Source organism: Equus asinus, chromosome 16 (assembly GCF_041296235.1).
Source record: "Equus asinus isolate D_3611 breed Donkey chromosome 16, EquAss-T2T_v2, whole genome shotgun sequence".
Lineage (NCBI taxonomy): Eukaryota > Metazoa > Chordata > Mammalia > Perissodactyla > Equidae > Equus > Equus asinus.
Genome location: NC_091805.1, coordinates 25,790,523 through 25,804,577, shown reverse-complemented (window position 1 = coordinate 25,804,577; position 14,055 = coordinate 25,790,523). Strand labels below are relative to the sequence as shown.

Genomic DNA, 14,055 nt, shown 5'->3' with positions numbered 1-14,055 from the left:
TCTGGATTCTGAAAAATCCCATTTACTGTATGTCCCTCTATATCTACTATTTATGGAAAGTGCCTAAAAGTACCCCCAAATTGTGGTGTCCTCTTTAAAACATTGGTAATTTTTTCCCTTGCCTCACGATAAGCCAGTTTCTTCAAATCAACTATCTCTAATTCCATGTGTTACCTGTCCTTGTGGCATGGATATGTTGAAACAAAACCCCATGAAAATGCCAAACTACTCCAGTTCTTGAACTAGATTTCTGGAAATCTAGAGGTCCAAGATGTGCAAATCTGCTCAATCTCCCCACGCACTATGTGGCTCCTGGAGCTTACTCAGCACCTAGCATCTCTGGAGCATGACCCAAAGCTTTAAGGAAACCTCAACAGCTAAAACCAATAATGATAAGGTTAACTCAGCAGTTCCTTAAAGCAAAGGCCCATCCCTACCCAACACCTTTACGTGGTTAGACCTGCTAGCATGAAGATGACATCACTATGGAAAGGCTCTTCCTCTGACCGCTGCCATCCAAGAACACAGCTGCATTTCTGGAGTCTATAGGATGGTCAGCAGCTATGGCTGTGAAAACCAGCTGCAATCTATGGGACGGACATGTTCCCTTAAGAGAGATTTCCTGGAAAATGAGTTGTGATCTCCAGGAGTCACTGAAAAGGCCCTCATGTTGACTCTTCCTTGCGAGGTACTACTATGCCCTTGTGCTCTTTGTGCCCTGAACTATAAGATGGCAACACCATGGTGGGAGAGATCACTTATTGTCTCCCAATATCCAGTCTCTTCTTTCTATGTGATAATAGATAAGTACATGTTTTAAGCCCTTTGCAGGCAGGTGTGACCATGCGACTTAGTCCCAGCGAATGAAGTATAAACAGAAAAGATATATTCAGCTCTGAGTTGTGTCCTTAAAGGAAGGGAGCTTGCCCTCAACATACCTCCTCCCCACTTCTGAGCTGGGATGTAGGCTTAGTGTTAATCATCTTCAATCAGACCAGTGAGGGATACATGACAGCAGTGGTGAATATCAAGACATAAGAAGGCTGAACATTGATAGAATCACATGATTATGTTCCTACTAGTATGAGAGAGAAAGAAATAATGTTCTTTCTTGTTTAAGCCACTATTAGGGAGGGAGGAGGCAAAGAGACTGATAGCATTCCAACTCATAACTTAACTTCATGCACATGGGGCAGTGCTCACACTGGAGTAGGTGAATGCATGCTGGGTGGGGAGTATGAGAGGCCATAGGCCACACATGGCATATTTTCCAGGCACACTGACTTTATTCAAAGGTTTTGGATATAGTTTCATGTGTTTTTTAATGTTAAAATACAAGATATTAAATGAAATTTGGTGCTTCAAACAGAATGCTTCTAGTTCTACTCCAGATTTCTGAAATAAGTAGAAAATCTCTCCTATGCTGAGGGAGGCTCTGATGGAAAGCATGAGGCACCTTAATTGTAGAAAGAACATTAGACTGGAAGTCAAGGTTCTAGACTCAAGTCTACTTTTGAACGTCACCTATTAGACAAGTCCTCCTTCCCTGGTGCTATTTTTTCTTTAAGATTTTTATTTTTCCTTTTTCTCCCCAAAGCCCCTGGGTACATAGTTGTGTGTTTTTAGTTGTGAGTCCTTCTAGTTGTGGCATGGGGGACGCTGCCTCAGCATGGCTTGATGAGCAGTGCCATGTCCGCATCCAGGACTGGAACTGGTGAAACCCTGGGCTGCTGAAGTGGAGTGCGTGAACTTAACAACTCGGCCACAGGGCTGGCCCCCCTGGTGCGTTTCAATTAGTAAAACACAGACGCACATCTATGTGTCCAGTCAATATATTGTCATAAATATGTGTACTTTTGAGCTGCATGTGGGATAAGATGACTTAGACATGATCTTGGAAGGCAATGAGATGCTAAAAGTCGTAATCCTAGAACAATGACATCTAAATGGAAGTCTTCTCAAAAAAAGGCTGCTCACCACCTGAAAAACCTATTGTGAAGCTCCTGCTTGGAAAAATTATACACAGAAATCCCAAACAGCTTTCTATGCTTCACTATTAAATATGAAGATACAATTATAGATTATCAGCCATTTGGGGAATGCTTCCAGCCTGAAAGACATAAACAAGACAAACACACAATCAAAGGAGCAAATGAACACACAGAAAAAGCAAAAGCAGGAGAAACATGCAGAGCACAGAGCAGCAGATCACATTTAAAAAATTCCAAACTATAATTAATATTCTCAGAGAGCTAGCAGAAGATATTGGGTCCATAAAAAACTCATCAGAAAAAGTTTAGAAATTAAAAATAAGATAAAAAATCAACATAAGGGTTAGATCATAATGTTGAGGAAATGTTCTATAAAGTAGAACAAAAAAGGCAAACGAGGAAGAAAAAGTAGATATACAGATTCCATATCCAATATCTGAAAAACAGAAATTTCATAAAGATTATAAACAGAAAATGAGTGGAGAAATTAGACAAAAAAATATTGCAAGAAAATTTTGCAAAACTGCAGGATATGAGACAATATTAAAACAGCTGACTAAAGTGCCTAGCACAATGAATGCATAAAGACCCATAACATCATGAGGTTTCAGAACATCAGGGACAAAGAGAAGATCCTAGAAGCTTCCGGGGGATAGAGCACATAAGAGAACACATACAAAGAAACAAAAATCAGAAAAGCATTAGACTTCTCAGTGACAATACCAGATGCTAGAAGATAACAGGGAAAAAAGCTTTTAAAATACTTAGTGAAAGTAGTTGTCAATTTAGAGTTCAATACCCAGCCAAACTAACTTTCAAATCTGAGAGTAGAATGAATGATGTATTTCAGCCACTGAAGGACGCAGAAAACTTGTACATTCTTTCTTTAAAAAGTACTGAGGGATGTAAAGGCAAAAAGAAGTCTCTCCCCTAAATTCCAAACTTAAATATCCAGCTGCTGACTTGATGATTACAATTGGATGTTTAATAGGCATTTCAAAATGACTAAGTCCAAAACAGAACTCTTCATTTCACTCCCAAATCTGCTATTCCCACAATCTTCCAGGTTTCGGTTCCTCTGGTTCAAAATCTTAGCGTTAATTTTGACTTCATTCTCTCACATCCAGGTCTACTCTGTCAGCAAAGTCTATTGGGTCAACCTTTAAAATACATCCAGAATCTGACCATTTTTCACTACACCTATTGCTACAATCCAAGGCACCAGCGTGTCTCAAGTGATTTATTGCAACAACGTCCTAACCTAGTCCCCATGCTTCCATCTTTGTCTCCTACAGTCTAATCTCTACTCTACCACAGTTTCTCAAAATGTGCTTTTCAGGGAATCGGTAAGGTCAAAACTATTTTCCTAAGAATAGTACACATTATTTGCCTTCTTAATTCTCATTTTCTTGTGAGTATACCATGGAGTTTTCTAGAAGCAACACATCATGTGATAGGGAACAGACTGAATGCCAGAAATTAAACAAATTTGTAAAAATTTAAAACAATGTTATCTTCTCTTTTTAGGGGGAAAATATAGGTATTTTCACAAAATATAGGTAATTTCATAAAAATGTGTTATCTGTGTTAACATTTAGTGGCTTTATTATTATTTTAAAATAAATACTTAGTTTTAAATTTCTAATATGGTAAATACCTACACATATAACTCACATAAAGCTCTTTGGGGATCTTAAATAATATTTTAAGAGTGCAAAGGCCCTGAGGCCAAAACATAGGCTGGGGGCTTCTCTTCACTGTAGCCAGAATGATCCTTTTAAAAGTCAAGTCCGATTATGACCCCCATTGGCTCAGAATTCTCTAATGGCTCCTCATCTCACTCTGTGAAGAGGTGGACAAGACACTTCATAAGCCTACAACACCCTCTTTCAATAACTACTACTCTCTCCCTTGCTCAGTGCCCTCCACCCACACTGCCCTTCTTGCTGGTCCTCCATCATGCCAGGATACATCTTTATATTTGCTGTTCCCTCTGACTGGATCTCTCTTTCCTCAGATATGGATGGCTCCCTCCCCACCTCCAGATCTTTGCCTTCTGAGCCATATTTTTAATTGTTTCCCTTTCCAGATACTGAACACATGCAAATATTTCCCTATTCTCCTGTGGTAGTGCTACCCCTTATCTTTGCCACTCGAATATTTGTTTACCCTACCCTCTCGTCACAGAGTAAGTCTTCAGGGACAGTGGCTGGTTTTTAATCTCCTCAAAGAATAGCAGATCTGGTGGTTTGCACACAGTACAGTCTCAGATTAAAAATATATGTCTGATCTCAAGGGGCTATCTGGCTAACCTTCAGGTAAGAGTATATTCAGAGAGCCCCAATTCTATTCTCTTTTTAAAATCTCCTAAAGGCCCAGCCTCTATAAATATTTGTGAAAAGACTGATGACTTGATGTCATCCTTATGCTGCAGGTTAAACTTTTCTCTCTTTTCAGAAGAGATGTGCAATTGCTCTTCATATTCAGTTGGAGACCCCTTCATGCCCTTGGACATAATTTTTAAACTTCTCTTTGTCCGCCTCATCTTGGCTGAAATATCCCAATTCTTTTCATTTTTTCCACATAGATTCAGTTTTTCAATGCTCTAATCCTCTCTGTGATGGTCTTCTGACTCTCTTCCAAGTTTTTCATCTTCCTATTTGTATAGTCCTAAATTAAACTGTAAGAGTTAGTGCGGCATCAGAAGATTCCTAGAGTCCACTTTTCTTTTACTGCATCCCAGTGTATGCTTTTAAAATATACAGTACATTGCCTTGTAAAAGCAAAATTGTTCCAAATCTGTGTGTATGATACAATTTAACCTCCTGCCAGAAAGAAATGTGTTCCTGATACAATGCTTAAGTAATTGATTCTCATGAACTTTAATGACATTAAGACTTGCTCTGGGAAATTAGTTACCACCCACGCAGTTGACCAGCTGTTAACCAAGTTTAGTGGCCTTTAACCAAATATTATTTTCTCCTGATGATAAATCTAATGCTTTTCTAACCATTCTCTTTTCCTATGGAATGTCCCTACCAAAAGCAAATCTTTGAATTAGCCTACTAGAGAGATTTTCCCTTGTAGGAAGTTTGTTTTAAAACTTTGATATATATTTTTTTAATGCAGGTATCAGTAAATTTGTTCTATAAAGGGAGAGATGGGGAATATTTAGGCCTTGCAGGTCACATATGGTCTGCATTGTATATTCTTTTAAAAAGTTTGAAACCACCCTTCAAAAATGTAAAAACCAACCTCAGCAAGTGGGCCATACAAAAACAGTTGCAGAACCAAACTACTGGGCCACAGTTTACCAATTCCTATTGTAATCGTTCTTGAAGGTTCCATGCAGAATGCACATCTCAAAAGAAGCAGAGCAGTTGGCAGCCTCTGGATCAGGAACTTCATGCACGTATGCTATTGAGATCCTTTGTGTTTCTCTTCCTGAGCTCTGTATATTTTTACTGTGATATGGCAATTTGAGCACTTGAATGTCAAAGTCTAATGACCATCTGAAAGCATTCTCATTCTACTGGGCTTAAGATGACTTGCCATCTAAGTTGAGAGCTTGGAGAGCAGTTTGGGCCCTAAGAATTTGTTGATCTTGGAGTTGGAGTTAAAACAGAACTCCTCCCCAGGATGAGATTAGAGAGGTATTTTGATATGTGAGGGACATAAGGAATCTCCAAGAAGGGGAGTCAAGAGTAGGAACCAAAGTCTCTGTCCCATGTTTTAAGTTTGAGGATTTCCAAGGCCAACGTTTTGTATTTGATACATACCATGGCTAAATGTCCATTATATTACTCAGAAACAACCGAAGCCCTTAGGAAGAAAGTTTAGGATGAGCAAGTATGCATTGTTAAAAAAAAAAAAAGTTTCCAAAACTTGGAAATGACGGAAAGGGAGGGCAGTATATCCTTTCAACGTAATATTGAAGAAGTGTTTAACTGGCCCACCCAAGGATTAGTTAGGGAAATACACCTTTCTTTGACTTGCTAATTACGGCTGATTAAATTCCAGATTTGTAGATTTTTGTCCAGTAGAAAAGAGAACTCCAAACAGTAGGTTGTTTATTGCCCTGAAGGACATTGCCTAGTTTTGTATCTAACCTAGCAATGTTATTCTAACATTCTTTTTTCAAATAGTTCCTTGAATGCTCTTTGAACCAGCTGGCTCTTAAGGAATTGACTAGATCTTTGACATGTTCATTCCATATTCATTTAAGAGTCATGTTCAACTTTTTGAAAATTATCCGTTGCCAACATTCACAGACATCTTAAGTTATTTTGTGTTTTGCTTGCAGTGGGACTGTGCATATATTTGCATCTGTATTTGCGTTTGTCCAGCAGTTAGAATTTTATGCAGGAATTCCTTCAAAGGTTTTCTGTCCGTTTGCCTGTGTCTGGAAGCAGTTACTCACAGCGTTCTGTTTTTGTGGTCAGTCGTTCTTCGGGCACCTACTAGACCTATTGCTTGCCACTTGCTCAGGACCTCGCTAAGAATGGAGGTTAAACGGCCACAGAGTCTGTCGTTTGTGTCAGGAGAACACCTCCTTAATCAAATACATTCACTCTATTGAAGGGAAAGGGAAAACCTGCCTGCGTGGTTGGTTTATGAGGGTGTGAAGAGAAAGGGTTAAGGGAAATTTCTGCCAGGTCTTGGTCTGACGGTGAATTAAAAGAACAGTTCTAAATAGACAAAACAGATCAAATCTACAATTTATCGAGATGATCCCTCCATTACCACCCCAGGCGAAAGAACAGTGCCTGAAAAAATGCTAACCAAAGCAAGGCGTTTTACTTTAAAAAGTGCCTTTACCTCTTTCCAGAGGGAAACTGACGAGACTGTACAGACCTTCAAATGAACGGAGCTGATGTTTTCTAGGCAGAAGCTAATAAACACTTACAGACATCTAGACTAAGGGAATGTGAAAAATATCCCCCCTCCGACTGCCCCACACAAAAGAGGAAAACGTGTACAAAAGGGAAGTTTGGAGTTAATGGGTGGTGTCCAGGTTACTAAGAATAAGGAACCAAAAAATACGCAAAGAGCTATCCAGATAGCCTTTAGCAGGCCTGTCTATATTTCCTAACCAGAATCTTTAATCCAAAATTTAAAGAGATTTAGTAGTGCTTTAATAGTACTTTGCAATGTTTGATTGAATTATATAAAATTCAGAGTTCAATTGATATCCCTGATGATGAATACTTGGACAAATTAAACTATTTTGCTAATTTTCATTAAAAAGACAGTTAAATGTCTTAGCCCTGATTTTACTCTAGTTTGGGATATAATGCAAAAATTGCACCTTATTTTACATCAAAATTTTAAACACAAACTTACGCATCAGTCTGCAGTTCTGCTGCTACACATATCCATCCAAGAGAAATGAGGACGTACGTCCACATAAAAACTTGCACAGGAATGTTCCCAGGAGCATCTTCCTCATAGCCCCCAAGTGGAAACAACCTAAATGTCCATCAACTGATGAATGAATAAAGAAAATACGGTATAGCCACACAATGGAATATTATTTGGCAATAAAAAGGCATGGAGTACTGATACATGCTACAACATGGATGAACCTCAAATATATGCTAAATGAAAGACGCCAGTCACAGAAGACCACAGATTGTCTGATACCATTTACATGAAATGTCCAGAATAGACAAAGCTATAGACACAGAAAATAGATTAGGGGCTGCCTAGAACTTGGGAGGAGGAGAAGTGGGGAGTATTGTGGGAAGTGATAGCTAAATGGGTATGGGTTTCTTTTTCAGGTGATGAAAATGTTTTAAAGTTGTGGTGATGATTACACAATTCTGTAATTATACTAAAAACCACTGAATTGTATACTTTAAACAAATAAATGCTATAGTAGGTAAATTATATCTCAATAAAGCTTTTAAAATGTATTTTAGTTCATGTATGACTGATCTGTTCTCTGATAGGATGCATATTCAATTGGAAGTTAATAAATTCCTTATATTTATCTCAAAGGTCAGATCATTATTTTCACTAAAACTTTTAAGTGTTTGCAGATATGTTTAACAACATTGAATTATAACTAGTGTCTGTTTCTTTAATGGTTGTTGTAAATTTCAGACAATGCTGTAGTAATGTGAAACCACAGAATGTCATATTTCTCTGATAAGTTTTTAATATGAATAGCAATTATATTATTTTTAAGTGGCAGTAGAAATTCTAATTCAAGATAATTAATTTTAAGGCCTGGGATTAATATTAAAATTAGGTAATGAATGAGTAATCTTTGACAAAATACTATCATATGACAATTTTAACCTATGTATAATATTTATATGAAAACATAATTTGTTCTTCATAATATTCAAATAATAAGACTATAATGATTGCTTTATAAAATTAATCCTATCTTAAAAAGTAAAGTTTAACACTTTAAATACCATCATCCACCATTGTTTAGCTTATGTGTTTATATGATAAACAACACATATTGCAATAAAATTATTTTTTAAAGTAGCTTAATAGGATAACCGGTAGCTAGAAAGAAAAATTATTTTTGAGATGATCTTTTCTCTATATGCGGCTGTAAAATTATTCACTTACTGTACATTTTACCTGGATGGCAAAAGCTATTTTTTTCCTCACCCAACCCAAATGTGTTCTTTCAGAAGGGGCAATTAGCTCTCTTGTTTTTGTGCTGTTTTTTGGTATTTCAAAATTATAAATAGCTGAAGTCAAACAAGCAGAATAATAAGAGATTCCTGGCCTCTAGAGAAACTAAAATTCTTCCATTTCTTATATACTTTCTGATTTAGTTGTTACTAGTTAATAAGCCAACCAACAATATGGCTTTCTCTTAGCATTACGCATCTATATTCTTGCCTGACAATATTTTATAATGTTGCTTTAAGATTACATTCCAAATTTGGAGCAATAAAAAAAGGAACAGATTTTTTATCCCCAAAACATGTTTGATACACACTAGACAACGTCTACACAGCACCAGAGGTTTGCTCCCTCTCCTGTAATCCAGGATGTGGCATTCACAAGTAAAAGAGATGCTAGAAATCATTAGTTTTCATTGATTTGCTCCTTAATTCCTCAATTAGGTCAACAGTAGGCTGTTCTGTTTATTGAATCACATTATGGGGAAAGTTGTGAAGTGTAAAAAAAAAAAGTTGATAGGTAAAACGTTATTAGTTATTCTGTTATTAGATACCCTTTCAGGATAAGTAAACTCATCTTCACATTCATGTACAAGGGCTGACTGAAACAGGGGCTGTTAACAGATTTACTTCTAAGGTTTTGTTGTGAATTTCAAATACCTGCATACTGACTAGAGATGAGTGTAGCACTTAGTTTTAGTGGCTGCTTCGTAGATTCCTTAGGATATGGAATCCTAACTTCTCATCACAAAGTCTGTAAGGAGAGATACTTTCACTTCCTTTCCAATCTTTGTCTTTAATTTTTTTCATCCTTATGACACCGGCTAGCCTCTTGTATGATACTGAATGAGGATAAGACTTGTCCTTGGAAACTGGCCACTGAGCCACCCAGTTAACTGTCAACTGCTAGTCAAGAGTCTAGTAACATTGAACCCGTATTTTTCATGTAGTCTAACAATGATATCTAACCATCTATTACTCTTATAAAATGTCCCTGGTAAGAATGAATTTTTGAAGTGACCTACCAGAAAACTTTTCTCTTATATCTAAGACTGAAATACAAGTTGAACATATGCTCATAAACGATTTGTCCAAAAAGTTTTTCTAACCAGCTATTCAGTCCGCTAGTTATCTTGGGAATACTTTTACTTTTGCCCTAATGGCATATAGTTCGCCTTTCTCCATCTTGCATTTCATTCATTTGTTCACTCAACAAATATTTATTGATCCTTTGTTACATGTTAGGCACTGTCCTAAATACTGGTGATACAGAAATGAACATAACCACAGAAAAATTTAGTTTATTTGTGTAGTTGGTTTGTTTCTTTTTCTTTAAGGTATGGCCCTATACGATCCTTAAATGAATTTCATTGCTTAGTTTTGGCTATTGTTTTCATTTTTTGTCTATGCATACCACCATGAATGCACTCAATCTCATCTTTTCATTTTTACTTCATTTTCTTTTATTTTGCCAAGCTCATTTCCAATCCTTGATTCAATATCAAGTTGCTCTATCCACCATGGACCTGCTTATAGAAATATCAGATACCTGTTTTCTATTATGCCATCCAGATCCTTAGATAAAATGCTGAAACACTCCACTCAGATCCAAACCCTAGACACACCTCCAGCTACTAGCTCCTCAATTTTACTTACTTTCTGGTTACAAGCACCCACAGAGCTGTGCATTAAGTAGAAAGTTGTGTGTGCTAGACAGCATTTCTTAAGTTTGCTGATAAGAACATTATCCTGGACCTTGCTAATGTTAAGGGAGATAATACAAATTAGCCTAACAATGTTTTCCTAATGAAGCTATTCTCACAGTTATTTTTTAAAAGCAAGGTGTTATTAGCTTAATAATCTTGCATAGTATTTTTTCCCGGAGTTGGATTTATGGTTATATTTTTCTCATTAAAAAAAAAAGATATTTAGGGGCTGGCCCCGTGGCTGAGTGGTTAAGTTCACGCGCTCCACTTCAGTGGCCCAGGGTTTTGCCGGTTGGGATCCCAGGCGCGGACATGGCACTGCTCATCAGGCCATGCTGAGGTGGCATCCCACATGCCACAACTAGAAGAACTCACAGCTAAAAATACACAACTATGTACCAGGGGGCTTTGGGGAGAAAAAGGGAAAATAAAATCTTGAAAAAAAAAAAGTTATTTAAGCCTGTTTCTAATTTTCATAAACTTCAAAAGATATTTGAGAAAGACTAGTTGGCAATTTCTATTGATTTGGCAAGTTCTTCAAATACACAGGGAGAACTCACAGGACCTAAGAGTTTTCATACATTTAGCTTATTTAGCAACTTTTCCCTAGGATTTATTTTGATGTCCTGACTTCATATTTTATATAATACTTGTTCCTAATTTCCAATCACATATAGAAATATTTCCGTGTACATATTTCATGACCCTATTAAGAAGGATAGCTTCTAATTACATTATCAAATTTCATTACCAGAATTTAAAATAATAGAAAAGGAAATGCATATACTCCAAGATGGAAGATTAGAAACGTTGCTGTAAGATATATCATTAAATATTTATCCCACGACCATGTCTTGAGCAGCTGTGTGCCAGGCACCACACAGGTGCTGTGGGTACAGAAGTGAACAACACAGATATGGCCTCTGCCCGAAGGGAAGTTTCAGTGCAGCTCCAAAAATCAAAGAGAAAAGATGTTGAAAAACAAATACATTACTGGGGGTTTGAGGGTAAAGGAAAGGGAAAAGAGCAATATGGTTAAAATAAAAGCTGGATGGTGTAGCATGAAAAAGTTAAGAATGACTTCAGAGGCCCCACTCTCCCCAAATATCTATTTGTTGTGAACTGAAATTGATAGGGAACATAGTGTTTCATAATTATAAACAAGTCGCTTGAAGTACAAATGCTCTATTAAAGACAAACTAATTTATACTCATGTATAATTGACCAGTCACAAGAATGAATGGCTAATAGCAGAGCCTTCCCAGCACAACAGAAGTAAATAAAGGATGCTGAGCATTTAAAGTTTGGGCAGGGCTTCCCATCCAGGAAACCAAAGGATGCAGTTAGAGGAGGCTTTGGAAGATGACTTTATGAATTTAACAATTTTGCCAAGGTGGAACTGGGACAACTAGAAACCTTATATTTTTACATATTTATTTCAGTTTAAGAGCCAATGAAGTACGCTTTTTTATAAAAGCAAAGAAAAGAAAGCAAGCTAATTCCAGAGAATTTGCTAATGTATCATGTGCCTTCATAGAAATATATATGTGTATTGACTTTTCTTCATGTCTTTTATTTCCATATGGCTCTTTTGTGATTCTCGAACATAATATAGAATCATGCTACACCATGTGGTCTCAATCGACGGGCAGTCTTGTCCCTGTCGAAAATTGGTTCTGGGGGGGTAGAAAAAATCTTAAATATTGGTGTTTAGCCTGCTAAAGGCCACAGTACATAAACAGATATATAGTGCATCTGTGGTACAGCAGTCCCCCCTTATCTGCAGTTTTGATTTCCGCAGTTTCAGTTACCCATGGTCAACCATGGTCCAAAAATATTAAACGGAAAATTCCAGAAATAAACAATTCATAAATTTTAAATTGCACATCGTTCTGAGTAGCATGATGAAATCTTAAGCTGTTAGGCCCCCTCCCGTCCCCAGACATGAATCATCCCTTTGTCCAGCATATCCACGCTGTATACACTACTGCCCCTTAGTGACTTCGTAGCCATCTATATTATCAGATCACTGTCACGGTATCGCAGTGTTTGTGTTCAAGTAACCCTTATTTTACTTAATAATGGCCCCAAAGCACAGGAGTAGTGATGCTGGCAATTTGGATATTCCAAGGAGAAGCCATAAAGTGCCTCCTCTAAGTGAAAAGGTGAAAGTTTATGACTTGAGAAGGAAAGAAAAACGTTGCTAAGATCTATGGTAACTTTTCTTACAGTATTTGTTATAATTGTTCTGTTTTATTATTTGTTATTGTTGCTAATCTCTTACTGTGCCTAATTTATAAATTAAACTTTACCATATGTATGTATGTATAGGAAAAAACACAGTAGATACAAGGTTTGGTGCAATCCTCGATTCCACGCATCCACTAGGAGTCTTGGAATGCATCCCCCAAGGATAAAAGGAGGACTACTATATTACAATTTATCTAAAAATGGCTTATGGAGGGAGGGGAATAATGAAAAAAAGGTTTGGAAACACTTCTCTATGAGCTCCATTATGTTCTCTCGAGTGTTTCAAGTCCTTGGGCAGTTTTTTGGCTTAGCCAAATGTTCCTCTTTGCTCTGCCTTCCCACCCTTTTCCAGCATGGGAAAACCTTTGGTTCTTCCAAGTACTTAGAAGGGTTCCTCAGACAACATATATTTCTGGATTCCTTTGACTCAAAATACTTCAGTCATCTGGAACATTTTCAGTTACTTCCCTAAGCTTTAAAACATCTTTCTTAAAACTGATTTTTCAATTTTGCCAATTCTTTTCTTTTCTGAATACTATTCATTTTCTGAACCCATATTACCATTTCTCTACCAACTGCCATTCACAGTTAGATACACCATAGACTACAGAACCATATTAAAAGGACACCCATCTAACACCAGAAAACGATCCTAATTTCACTCCCAGAACTTGTGACAGCGTGTTATACTTCGAAGTAGATAACCCACGTTCTTTTCTTTTGTTTCATGCCTGACATTGGAAAAGAATTTAGTCATTCTCTACCTTTTAATAATTAGGAAATTTTCAACATATTCTTGCCAAACTACTTTAAGCAAAGCTCTGAGATTACCTTCTTGCCTTTCTGTGCCAGCCTGGGAGCAAATGGGAGTGCATTAATGTACTAGATGATTGTGGCCACACTAGTTTCTCTCCTCCCTTGCCCACCTTGACCCCACAGTCTCTTTCTTATTTCTGCTGTCCAGGAATGACCAATATGGAGCAGGCCTTGGTCATACAGTATTACAGCCGTGCTTTATTTCTTTTACCTCTTTCTTTTTACTTTTTCCACCTCTCACATTTGTGGTGAGACTGTCTGGGTCTTTTTCCTGTGCTAATTCTCTCATGAAGGTCACTTCTAGTTGTTAGTCTCCACACTGTGCCACGATTAGTCCTATTTCCAACCAAAGGGGTTTGAAATCCTCCTTGCTTATTATCTCAACCTTCTCTCTAAGGTAAGGGACACCTCAGGTAAATCCTATTCCTAATTAAAGAAATCCACCTGGACCATTGTCCCATCTAAAATGCCAAACTACTCAAATACTGTTGACGTGCATGCTCAATATATTTGCAACCTAATGAAGTTATTATACCACCATGGGAGCAATTTATTAATGAAACATGGCTATCTTACATGGTACCTAATGGCCAAGGCTTTGTTTAAGAACAAGGGCTTCCAGTAAATGTAATTCCAGTTAAA

At 37.3% G+C, this 14,055-nt stretch overlaps 1 protein-coding gene across 2 annotated transcripts in view; it reads right to left on the bottom strand.

Annotated features, from left to right (window-relative positions):
* The window catches only part of LRRC8C (leucine rich repeat containing 8 VRAC subunit C), a 116,875-nt gene that overhangs the window by 57,112 nt on the left and 45,708 nt on the right, over positions 1-14,055 (bottom strand). The window lies entirely within an intron of this gene.